The sequence below is a fragment of the Echinops telfairi genome, unplaced genomic scaffold (assembly GCF_000313985.2).
Source record: "Echinops telfairi isolate 266 unplaced genomic scaffold, ASM31398v2 ScPeMD7_25;HRSCAF=90, whole genome shotgun sequence".
In the NCBI taxonomy this organism is placed as follows: Eukaryota; Metazoa; Chordata; class Mammalia; order Afrosoricida; family Tenrecidae; genus Echinops; species Echinops telfairi.
The window spans coordinates 19,896,883-19,907,865 of NW_022103922.1; positions in this window are offsets into that span (position 1 = coordinate 19,896,883).

Here is a 10,983-nt window from a genome sequence, read left to right on the forward strand (position 1 = left end):
CCACATGACAGAGTGGGACTGCCCCATAGCAAGCCCACACTAGAGTGGGACTACCCCATAGCAAGCCCACACAACAGAGTGTGACTGCCCCATAGCAAGCCCACACTAGAGTGGGACTGCCCCATAGCAAGCCCACACAACAGAGTGGGACTGCCCCATAGCAAGCCCACACTAGAGTGGGACTACCCCATAGCAACCCCACACAACAGAGTGGGACTGCCCCATAGCAACCCCACACAACAGAGTGGGACTGCCCCATAGCAAGCCCACACTAGAGTGGGACTACCCCATAGCAAGCCCACACTAGAGTGGGACTGCCCCATAGGGTTTTCTGGGCTGTGCTCTTCACAAAGCAGACTGCCAGGCCTTTCTGCCATGGACCTGCAGGGTGCTTTCCCCTGCCCACCTTTCCATTAGCAGCGGAGTGCTTAACTGTTAGCCCACCGAAGCACCCTAACTGTGTTTATCAAACCGAAAAAACAAACCTGCTGCCCTCGACTTGATTCCCACTCACTGCGGTACTACCAGGACAGAGCAGCACCCCCCCATCAGAGGCCCCAGCACACGGCCCTAACGTTCTCCCACAGAAAGCCTGCCGAGCCTGTGACCCCTTGGTCAGCGACAGAGTACTCACCACGCTGCCTCCCCCTCCCCCCACCAGGTCCATTCCCACCCCCACAAAAGAAACCCACGTTTATTGCTGTCCATGTCAAGTGAGAATGACTCTGTAGTGGTCAGGTGCCACCAAGTCAGTTCTGGCCCATGGAGAACTGATGCACAACAGAAGGACACACTGCCGGGTCCTCCGCCCTCCTCACGGATATGGGGTCACTCTGAGCAATCGAAAGTCCGGTATGGGTGGATCATGGTGTTGTACAAGGAGATCGTTAAAAATGAGCCTAAAGGTAGGCTGGATTCATAGTCTACGGCAGTGGTTTTCAACCTTCCTAATGCCGCGACCCTTTAATACAGTTCCTCATGTGGTGGTGACCCCCCCAGCCATAAAATTATTTTTGTTGCAAGCGCACATGGAAGAAGCACACCAGCCTGTGCGATCACAAGGTGTCAAAGGGATCAGGTATCAGGCATCATCAGAACAAAAAATCTTATCATAGTGAATGAGGCGGGGAGGGCGGAGTGGAGACCCAAAGCCCATTTGTAGGCTACTGGACATCCCCTTATAGAAGAGTCTCAGGGAGGAGACCAGCCAGTCAGGGTGCGATGTAGCCATGATGAAACATACAACTTTCCTCTAGTTCCTAAATGCCTCCTCCTCCCCCACTATCATGATCCCAATTCTACCTTACAAATCTGGCTAGACCAGAGGATGTACACTGGTACAGATAGGAACTGGAAATGCAGGGAATCCGGGGCCAATGATCTCTTCAGGACCAGTGGTGTGAGTGGCGATACTCTGAGGGAAGAGGGACGGTGGGTTGGAAAGAGGGAACTGATTATAAGGATCTACATGTGACCTCCTCCCTGGGGGACGGACAACAGAAAAGTGGGTGAAGGGAGACATTGGACAGGGCAAGATATGACAAAATAATAATTTATAAATTAACAAGGGTTCATGAGGGAGGAGGCAGTGGGGAGCGAGGGGAAAAAAATGAGGAGCTGATGCCGGGGAGCTTAAGTGGAGAGCGGATGTTTTGAGAATGATGAGGGCAATGAATGTACAAATGTGCTTTACACAACTGATGTATGTATGGATTGTGATAAGAGTTGTATGAGCCCCTGATACAATGATTTAAAAAAATTATTTCTGTTGCTACTTCATAACTGTAATTTTGCTACTGTTATGAATCAGGTGACCCCTGTGAAAGGGTCGCTTGACCCCTCAAAGGGGTTGCAACCCATGTTGAGAACCAATGATATAGATGATAACATATTTAGCCCATAAAACCACTATGGGAAAAATATACCAATCCTTTTTCATTTCACAAAAAAAAATATATTTAGAACATTAAGGAAATTCTCTTTCAACCCCTTTCTTGTATTCAAGATGATACAACCATTGTAATGGCATAGAAAATACTAAAAGCAAAGAGAATCTCTCTATTCATTTCCACTTATGCCTTTTTCAAACAAAAAAGGATTAGGGATAGACAACAGATGACCTAAATTGATGAACAAATCCACCCAACTCTTTGGATTCACATCACAGACAAAATAGAAATGCCACCTTTACAATGGAGGGATTTCAAAATCACTTAAAATTTCCAAGACTTTCTCATTTGAGCATCGAACATCTTATTCCCAACCTTACTGGGATGGTTGATTATCCAACTGCAAACCATCACAGCTACCCCCACAATGGTTATGTCCTTCCTAAGCTGTCTCTAGAGTCACTGGGAAACGCCAGTGGTAACTAGGAAGTTGTTGGTTTGCGCCTACTCATAGCTACCTTAGAAGAAAGGCCTGACCAATCTACCAGGGACTTTTAAAAGTTTCTGGAAAATGGAATTGAAAGATAATGAGACATTTCCATGACCTTTTCGAAGCCCCCTCATTCTTTCAAAAACCAGCCATTGAAACGCTAAGGCAGTGGTTCTCAACCTTCCTAATGCCGCGACCCTTTAATATAGTTCCTCATGCTGTGTTGATCCCCCAACCATAAAATTATTCTTGTTGCTACTTCATCACTGTCATTTTGCTACTGTTATGAATCGGGCAACCCCTGTGAAAGGGTCGTTTGACCCCCCCACCCCCCAAAGGAGTCACGACCCACAGGTTGAGAACCGCTGGGCTAAGGAGTGCAGTTCTACACTGACACACAAGAGTCGCCATGAGCCGGAATCAACTTGACAGCAACAACTTAGAAGGTGTGTCCAGTGTCATTACCATACTTCCTGCCACCCAATGCCAGGAGTCCGTGCGACTCATGGTTGCCCTGTACGGCAGTGTAGAGCTGCCCCTGTGCGTTTCCAAGACTGTCAATCTCCATGGGAGCAGAAAGCCTCATCTCCCTCCTGCAGAGCGGCTGGTGGTTCCAAACTGCTGAGCTTGGGGTTAGCATCCCAATCCACAACCCTCTACACCACCAGGGCGCCCTCGGTGTGTTATACAGTAACAACAAATTCGTGGAATAAAGAAATAAAAACTCGAGTGGGCTATTTCACATTATGGGCCAAATGGATGCTTTCTTGAGCTTTGAAAGTTCGACTGATTCCTACAGGTAAGGGAATCACGTCGGGCAGTCCAGTTAAAAACTGGCTGATGGTGTATCCGCCATCTTAGCTGACAGCTGGATCGTTCAGGCTTTCATAGCCCTCGCTAGCTTGTACACCTGGCCCCAGGAAACGTCAGAAGAGGGGACCAAACAAATACTGGGGATCAATTCGTTCTGTGACACTCAAAAAACCCCCCAAAACTCCCAAGTAGTTGGAGGAAAAAGGAAACCGTTTCTCGTAGAGCCCAAGGGCTGCTATAAGAACTTTAAAGTAGGCGGCTTTCAAGAAAAGAAACAATTTCTGGTCCTTCTGAGGCCTGGGACATTTGGTGTGGCCGGATCCTCCCAAGATCTGATTTCTGCCGAGAGAGAGGCTCCCTGCTTGGCTTCCTAGACGTGGGCGGCTGCCGGCCCTCCTTGGCCTTCCTGTGCTGCTCTCCTCCCTTGCCGTGTTCTTAATCTTCCCTCGTGACTCTCCCCGGGCCTATTCTCTTCTTGTATTAGTCTAGGTACTTTGGAGAAACAAATCCACAGCAACTCACGTATAAGAGAGAGTTTTATGCAAAGAAAATGTGCATCACGAAAACATCCCAACCCAATGCTGCCCAAGCCCACAAGTCCAACATTAACCCATACCCAACACCAGTCCACAAAGTCCTTCACCTCACAAAACAGAGGCAATAATGCCGACTGCAGGAGGAAAGCTGAGTCCGTGAACGTGTAAGCATCTCAGCACTGGCCGGGGTCTCCACACGGCTGCTCCAGCACCCAGGGCTGCATCGGGATAGATCCATGCGGCTTCTCCTTGGGGATGTCTTGTAGGAAATCCATCTTGCAAGCTGAAGCAGGGAACTGCTAAGGCAGCTGCACCCGGTGCAACCATCACAAAACAAGAGACCCGAGAACTAGAAAGGCGAGGCTTCACCACCCATTTATCCCTCCGCCTTTCAACGAGCACCACATGTGATTATCGGCGAGGCTGGCACAATTAACTAACTCACTTCTCTTGGAAAACACCACGCAGACGGACGAGGGTGTAAGGTGAGGGTCCTTACTCCCCCAGTGTGTTGACCTGATAACAAAAGAAAAGCCCAATCTCCAAAGTCACATTCCAGGTACTGGGCTAGCCCTGTAACACGTCTCCTAATTTTACTTTTTGGTGGAAGGGACATCCGTTTCATTTATAACACCATCTAAGCAGTCAAAACTATCAGGAAAAAAATGATTTTTGTTGCTTGGCATGGGTCTACAGCTCTTCTTAGTGGAGACAGTGTTGTGCAGACAGCTTGGGAAAGAGTCTTGTCATACACTGTGTAGCCGCCCTTTATTCACTGCTGAATCATGTTGCACAAACTCCGTCACCTAATGTTGCCTTCCTTGGGTCTGGTGCCATTGTGTGGTGAACGCTAGCTCTGAACCACGCTCTGGGCCCTAACGACGAATTGTTATGGGACTGCTAATGAAGGGCTTCAGACATGGGAGAAGACAGGAGAACACGTGTTAAAATGATAGCTTGCATTCCTTTCTGATTTCTGACCATCTTTCATGTGTAGTATGATTGTTCTCATTTTGTTGTATGCGTCCCTGGGGTCAGAGGCATCCCTGAAGTTACCCTGCCCCCGCTCACACATGGAGCATGCAGGGCTGAACACGCAGAATTTCTGACTTCTGCTCGGCCGTTCTCTTTTGCACTCAAGCCTTTCCGGATCTGACGTGAGCGATGACCCTTTCTCAGGACGCACTCAAGGTCCCATTTCTCCGCATGGAAGGTATCAATGTTCTCTCCTGAAATATGTAAGGGCTAGGTCAAGAGTACAATCGGAGGCCCACAGGCCACAGGCCACAAGGCTTTTCCTCAATCCATACTGTTGCCAGGTTCCCCTTTTCCTCTCTGGTGTCTTTAAATTCTTCCAAGGAGCTGGAGACTGGAGGCCAGATGCCAAGCGTTCCTCCCTGGAAAGTAGTGGCTGGGTCTCATCTGTCTCTGGTTGACCTTCAGGCCCTGGCCTTCCCCTTTCTATTCCATCTCGGGCTCCACGCCTTCCCTCCCATGGGCACTGCCTAGGGCCCTGTGGGAGCATCTTCCCCTGCAGGTTGCACCTCTGTGTAGGCCGCTATACTAGCCATCCTTTGACTATCAACAGCATGGACTGTCCTCAGAAAGGTGGGAAGGAGAGCCTTGGCGATTCTTTGGTAGGGAATTCCATGTTTTCAGGAGCAGAACATGGGAATGCTTGTGGGGCAGCTAGGCAGTGGGCTGCTGAACAAGGTTGGTAGTTCAAACCCTCCAGCTACTTCTCAGAAGGAAGATGAGGCTGTGTGCTCCCATAAGGATTTATAGTCTTGGAACCCTGGTATGGGGTGGCTATAAGGCAGACTCCACTCAATGGCAGTGAGTTGGGAGGAGAATCATGATCCAACACGGGAGAGTCGCTCCAGCCTAGCATATTTTCTTGGCCTCCTGAATGCCACGATGTGTTGAGAAGGCCACAGTCGGAGGAGGGCACACGAAACGCACTCCTTTCTCCGGATCTCAAGGGGACCTGACATCTGCACATACTGCAATCATTCTGTGCTGGAAGAAGGGTAGCTCCTGAGAAGCAAGGATGGTATCACTTCATCTAATGTAATTTGAACATGTTACCTGGAGAAGGCATCCTGCTTGGGAAAGCAGAGGGTCAGTGAAAAAGAGGAAGACCCCCAGCAAGATGGATGGACATGGTGGCTGTAGCAATGGGCTCGATGGTGAGGATGGTGTAGGAATGGGCTGTGCTTCGCTCTGTTGTACACAGAGTTGCTACGGGTTGGAAACAGCTTGATGGCACCAAACAATGATAGCTCTTTGACAAATCCTAGGGTAGGAACTTGGATAGCATCACTCAGGATTCCTTATGTATTGTTCTTAAGAGTGTATTAAGTACTTCCATACCCTAAACTCAAAATAACATTTGATTCCTAGTCCTATCCATCCATCTATCCTATCCATCCATCCCTCTATCCATCTATCCATCCATCTATCCATCCATCCATGCATCCATGCATCCATCTATCCAACCAGCCAGGCAACTACTCTTCAATTCTGTCTTTCACTTGTCAAAGAATATTCCAGTGGCTAAGCTAGTAACCCAGAAGACAAGTGGGGGGTGGGGGGGATATCAATTCTTCCCAAAGGTGAAACATAAACTGACTACAAAAACACCTCACTGCCATGGAGCCAACTCTGATTTCCAGCGAGCCTGGAAGGTGAGCAGAGAACTGCTCCTGTGGGTTCTTGAAGCTGTTAATCTTTACAGGACAGATAACCTCCTCTTTCTCCTGCAGGATGGCTGATTGGTTTGAACTGTTGGCCTTGTGTGAACTATGGTGTGACTTAACAATTCTACCCCTAAGGAGGGGCTTCATGGAAACAAAACCATCGTTTCACTCAGAAACGTGTACATCAACCCTCGCAGCGGCATTATTCAGCAGAGCCCCAAAGTGGAAGTGGCCCATGTGTCCCTTGAGGGATGAAGACAAATAACACACGCCCTATTCATACAGATTCATACAGTGGAATAGGCTTTAGGCACGACCGGGACTGCAGTCCTGAGCCATTCAACAATGTGGATGAACTCGGAAGATACGCTCTCTGGATAAAGCTGGACACGGATGTCCAGAGAAGGCCAGCCCAGAGAGACACGGCACAGATTCGTGGCTATCGTGGGGTGGGGGAGGAGAAATGTAGAGCTGCCCCCAAGAGGCTGGGGGTTTCTTTTCCTGGGGAGGAAAATGTCCTAGAATTGCATGGTAATGCTTCAGGTCAGATAACACAACTTCATGATTATGCAAATACCCCATGAATTGTACCCTTTCAAATGGTTAATTTCATGGTGTGTGAATTGTATCTTAATAAGCTCAAAGGACCCACTGTCAAAGTCTGATTTGTAGCAACTGCCCCCATAGAAGAGTCCCCGTGGGTTTTTGAGATTGTCAATCTTTATGGGAGCAGAAAGCCTCATCTTTCTCTCTCAGAGCTGCTGGTGGTTTCAAACTGCTGACCTTGCGGTTAACAGCCCAACTTAAAATCACTACACACCAGGACTCCTTTAATTTCTCTAATAAAACCCCTTCCCTGTGAGTCTTTCTCCCACAGAGCGTTTGGTGGTCGCCAACCACCAACCTGGTGGCTAACAGCCCAACTTGGTCACCCACTAAGCCCCCTTCATCTTAAAAAGGAATGGGAAACAACAACAGACAAAACAGACCTTGATGATTTCACGGAGTAGTCTACCACCTGATCTGGTTCTAGGTGAGCCCTTGTTAGCTGTGAGGGTGGGTCCCAAGGCAAAGTGGCTGAGCCCCTGGCAGGGCCATCCCTGTGGGTTTCCCTGGTCCCCGTGCACTAGGGTCCTCTCTCAGCCTAGGTTGGCTCCTCTGCCCTGTGCCTGCACTAGCTAGTCCTGCACCCCGCCCAGCACACGCCTCACCACCTCTGGCTCCAGCGCTTACCTCGCCCACGTGCTGGCCTGCAGCTCGCTGCCGGTACCGGCTCCTAAGCCTCCTGCGCAGCCTGCCCCCAGGCAGGGGCCAAACAGGTCCGCAGCACATCCTGCCTAATTGAAGTGGTAATTTCCTTTGGGGGTTTCACTGAAGTGCCGCCCTGGGAAAATCGCATGAAGAGCTTTCAGGGAGGAAATGCTACCCTGGACTTCCCAGAGAGTTTTAACGACCTGGAACTTTCCCTTTGCCTTGATGAGCTGTTCTTGGGGTGGTTAATTAACCGAAGGCACAGAGCCTCAGAGCCTGGTGGGCAGGGTGGCCGGGAGGTGTGTCCGTTTGTTTTCTTCTCCTGGGGAGAGAAGCTGAGGGAGGGGATGATTTAAAATGAAGGGGGGAGATGGGGTGCCCCTGGCGCCCCTGGGGTTTTGTCTTCCTGGTGGTTTCTTTCTTTGAGGTTCTAATACATTTCCTTTGAATCCCCGTTTAGCCATCTAGGGAGCCCTGGTGGCGTTGTGGGTGCCGCACTGGGTTGCTAACCATAAGGTTGGCAGCCCGAAACCACCAGCCTTTCTGCTCCTGTAAAGAGATGCAGTCTTGGGAACCCACAGTTCTACCCTGCTATGGGGTCTCTCTGAGCTGGGATTACTCCATAGCCGTGCGTTTGTTTGGGTTTTTGTTTTGTGCGACAGTGATTAAGCACTTGGTAGGTTGATGTGTGAGCCCACCAGCCATTCAGCCTCCATGAAGACGGATTGCCACAACCTAAACCCGGTGTCCGGAGTAGATCAGTCTCGTTGGGTCCCCCTAGGAGCTAGTAGAAGGGCCCCGCATGGGAGCGGACGCCACATCTTTCGTTTTGGACTACTGAACTGCTTGCTGGTCAGTCCGTTTGTCGCTGAGCATGTCAACCCTAACCTGAAGGGCTCCTGTCCCACAGAGCCCTGGACACCCTGTGGGGCAATTCTTCTCTGCCCTACAGGGTTGCTGGAGTCAGAATCAACTCAATTGCAAAGGTCCTCTCCCCACCCCGGTTTTAGCCCCAGGGGTGAGATAGGGGCTGAATTGCCTAGAAAATATTTCTCAGGGTTGGGTCCAAGCCCACCTTAGGGCAGAACCCCAGACCTCGATGCTAATCCATTCTACCAGGATCACAGAGATGTGATGCAGTTGAGCTCCGAATCAATTTTTCCCCTAAGAAATAAATGAAAACGGATTCATCTGTTCTCAACCAAGTTTTACCTTAACCTTGCCTTTTAATACAAAACATTACACAGACATTTCAAAGTAACTAGGTTCAGAGTTAAATAATATCATTTAAATAAGAAACATAACAGTAAAAAAGTTTTTAACAACTACAATATGGCCCATACCTTGAGGATGATGAGGCTCTGGATCAGTGGACACGGATGTGGAGAGGAGGTATGGAGAGAGAGTCACTGTTTGCGAGGAGCATCCCCTTCCATAAATCAACTGGTAGCTGCTTTAAAGGAGTTTTTCCCTTCTTTGCCTTTTTTTCATTAGGATCTGGCTGGCTTTCTCTAGAAAAAAAAATTATATATATATATATATATATATTATCTGTCTAGTGTGGTCTGCTGTTGATGTTTCCTTAACTGTTTTCTAGAATGATTTACTAAATTATCATCAACAATATCGATAACATGGTTAAACCTTTTCTTATCATGATGATTCTTTTCAGAAAACTCTTTCTTAGGACCCATGTTTTTTATCTAAAAACAGTACCAAAAGCCACAAAAACTCAGGAAATTAGAGCAAAATGCTTGGAACATAGCTGCAAAAGGTTTAAACCACACATACTAACAACGCCAACTAAAACCGAGTGACCGAAACACAAACTACTTTTGGTTACAAAAATCACGTGCGTTGGATCGCATTCCGCTGTTTTGTTCCAGCTCCGATACAAAATTCTCTCAACATTTCTCGTCGAAATCCGATTATATCGAGTACTGATGTGGTTGAGATCCCGGGGTTCTACTGTCCCTTGAAGCTCTTGGGTAAAATAGACCCCCAGGCCTCCACCCTGACCTCTAGCATTGAAAACACTTCCAGCTCAAGATGTGGAACCACCTCCTTGGGTGATGATTAATTAAGCGAACTAAAGGTTAAAGGCCTCAGATGGGCTCCATGTCCCTGTGGCTCCAATTTCAGTCCTAGGTGACCTGAAGGACATTGCACAGGGTTAGAAGGAACCCAAATCCCTCCAGAGACAAAACAACAACAACAACAACAACAACAACCCCACCCCCACCCTCATGAACAGCAGTGCTGAGAGGCACAGAGCAGAGCACACAGACAGATGTTTTGCTCTATTGAAAACAAAGCAACAAAGCGAACACCTGGGCAGCCACCATGCGACTCTGTGCCCCCAACTCCCCAAAGATGTGCCAAGTCAGGCTTTCTCTTGAACGCAGGCTTCCCTCGGCGATACCAACTGCCAAGAGGCTCAGCAGACAGCGAGGTTGGAGGTTTGCGTTCATTCTGATGCGTCTTGGAAGAAAGGCCAGGTCCTCTATTTTCAAAAATCAACCCACTGAAGACCAAGACTTTGAACTGGTTCATTCTGGCTCCCCCTGAGAATTTGCATTTCCCTCCCAGCAATACCAGATCAGAATGGACACTTTCAACAAGATTCTGATGTAGGTGCGAGAAACGGGTTCCTGTTGTCAATGGAGGTTCCCATTCCGTTTCCCTGAATCTGATTGAAATGGGTGGAACTGGAATGAGCACAGTTACACAGTGAGACCTAGGAGATCGCTAAGATTCAAGTGGTGACACTTGCCTTGGGGTGCCAGTTGGTGGCTGCCTTTGAATGAAGGGCGACTCAGACCAGCCCATTGCAGTTGCCAGAGCGACCATAGCTGCTCTTCTCTGAGGTCCCCATGGGAGGGCGATCTCCGAGTTAAACAAGGAGTGGGTGTTTTGGGAGACAGAGCTGTGAATCAATCCTATTGACTGACGTTCATGCAACTCCTGACCCTGAAGCAAAGTTTAGATGGGCAGCAAGAGGAGATGGGAAGGGAAAACTTTTCTATAGAAAACCACACCAAACCACCCTCCTGCCATGAGTGGATGCTGACTCACAGTGACCCTCTAAGGCAGGGTGAAACTGCCCCTGGACGTGTCCACGCCTGGTCGCACGTAGCTTTTGAGGAGAGTAGAAAGCATCGTCTTTCTCCCTCGGAGCACCTAGTAGTTTCCAACCCCTGGCCTTGTAGTTAGCAACCCAAAGTATAACCACTGTGTCACCAGGCTCCTGATACAGAAAAGAGAGGCTTTAAAATTGTTGGGAAACACTTTGAAACAGAAGGCTT